Genomic DNA, 2,500 nt, shown 5'->3' with positions numbered 1-2,500 from the left:
CCCGCGCCCCCTGTCTCCCCAAACCCCCGACCATCGCTCTCAGTGCCCTGACGTGGGTCCTGACAGCATTCACACAGTCTAGTCCAGAACCACACAGCAATATCTCCTTTATTGTGGTTTGTGTTTGTTTTGTTTTATGGCTTTTCCTTAGTTGGGGTGCCACATGGCCCGTAGCCATCCTAGGAGAATTCCTCTCCCATGATTCCCTTTTCCAGGTTTCCTTCTTTCAGCCCTCCTGGGTTTTTGGGGGAGTTGAGCTCTCCTTGGCCGTCGGAGTGATTAGGGTTCAGTAAATCTCGTGTGTGGTCCTTTTGAAGCCCCACTGATAAATAAGCTGGACATGACTGGACATGACTTCCTCAGATCTTCTACGCCTCATCTTCCGCCTGCATCATCGCCACCTCATTCCATTCCTTTAATCTCTCTCCTGTTTATGTTCTCATCCCTTCTGTTCTCACCCCCCCCCCCCCCCAAGTTCACCCCCCCCCCCTCCCCCGCCCCATATACAAGGTAATTCCAGTGGATGCCATTGGGCATAAATGGTATTGAGAGACCGGGATGCGTAGACCACCCCCCCCCCTAAGCACACCACTGCCTACCTCCTGCCAGTCCCCTCCACCCTCCGCCCTCCACCCCCAGCCCCCCACAACCCCTACCCTGCAAGGAGCCTGGCAGGGACAGCCAGCAGCACATTCCCGTCTGCTGATGTCAGGGAGCCGCAGGGACATTTGTTATGTAGCATGATCACGCTATAAAACTCTCACTGAAGTCTATTTAGGCTCCTCACTGTGGGGGGTGGGGGGGGGAGGGAGGAGGGAGGAGAGGACTGTGATGGCAGGATTACATTTCTTTCTAGGTAAGAGGAGAAGAGCAGGAGAGAAGAGAGGAGAGGAGAAGCAGAGGAGAGGAGAGGAGAGGGAGGGAGGGAGGGAAGGAGAGGAGAGGAGAGGAGAGGAGTGGAGAGGAGAGGCAGAGGTTGTAATATACAGAAAAAATATTATAGAGGAGGAGAGAAGATAAACTGATGAAAAGAGAGAAAAGGCCAGGGTAAGAACGAAAAAGCAGTGTGTCTGCAAAGTGTGCATTCATTCATCACGTCCTGTATAAATCCACGTGTCCTGCGTTAAAATGTGCAGAAGCTTGACGTGTTCCTGACCGTGTATATACACTTACACACAGTAATCACACACACACACACACACGACCCAACATCTGGGGGTTCCTATGCGCAGACAGGAAGAAGGGATGACCGCATGTTTGACTCATTTGTTTTCTCTGCCCCTGACAGGAGGCTGTCCAAAAAGCCAGCATCCGGCCAGTGTGTGTGTGTGTGTGTGTCTGTGTGTGTGTGTGTGGTTTTGCATGCGCAAGTGGATGTGTGCATGTGTCAACGTGCACGCGTGTGGCGGAAAGACATCCTCCGGCCGGGCTTGAAGAGGGAGCAGGCGTGCGCGGCTGTGCTGTGTGTGTGCTCGCTGACGCACCGGGGGCATGTGGACGGCAGAGCAGCCTGCTCGGGCAGCCCCAGCAGCCCCAGCAGGCTGTGGTCGGACCAGGGTGTGGGCATCAAGATGTTCCCCTTAAGCCCTGGTTCCTCTGCGGCCAGCTGCCCCGTGAACATGAATGAACCACTTTTCTTATTTTTCTCTTTCTTTTTTTCCTCGGTCATGACCTGCAGGTCTTTATCTGGAAATATGGAAATAAACCCTCCTGCCCTCACCTTTTTTCTTCTTTCAAAGTTCCTCGGTACTTTGAAGGGCTTTCCATTGAGGGATAAAAAAAAAAAGCAGAAAATTCAACCTCAATATATTTTTCTTTTCTTTAATTAAAGACTAGAGAGGGAAAAACTGGAGAGTTCCCTCTCTCTCTCTCACCTCGCTCTCTCTCACTCTCTCTTTCTCTTCCTCCCTCCCTCCCCATCTCTCTCTCTCCTCTCCCTTCCCATCTCTCTCTTCTCTTTCTCCCTCCCTCCCCATCTCTCTCTCTCTTCCTATTCGTCTCTCTCCCCATCTCTTTCTCGCTCTCTCTCTCTCTCTCTCTCTCTCTCTCTTCCTATTCGTCTCTCTCTCCATCTCTCTCTCTCTCTCTCTCTCATCTCTCTCTCTCTCTCTCTCTTCTCTCTGGTTTGTCTCTCTCTCTCTCTCCCAGTGTGAGACCAACATCTGCTTCAGTGAAGCTCTGTGAAACAAACAAGTGATGCAATCAAAAGAAATCTGAAACGGGGTCCAGTCTTCCAGCCACCTTTGACACCCCTGATTCACTCTCCTTTCCTCACTTGTAAATCATCTCCGTTGGAGGGCGACCCAGCAGCCCACGCGCTAGAGAGAGAGAGAGAGAGAGAGAGAGAGTGAGTGCTGGGAGAAAGAGAGAGAGAGACACACACAGAGACACAGAGACAGAGACACAGAGAAATAGTGAGAGAGATGGCCCTGACCTCTCACTGAGTTTCTTTCCTCCGCCATCCTCCCCTCACCCACTGTCACTCGCCCCTCTCTCTCTC

Source organism: Micromesistius poutassou, assembly GCF_964030765.1.
Source record: "Micromesistius poutassou genome assembly, chromosome: 6".
NCBI lineage: Eukaryota > Metazoa > Chordata > Actinopteri > Gadiformes > Gadidae > Micromesistius > Micromesistius poutassou.
The sequence above is the reverse complement of the archived record's forward strand: the minus strand, read 5'-3'. Positions refer to the sequence as shown.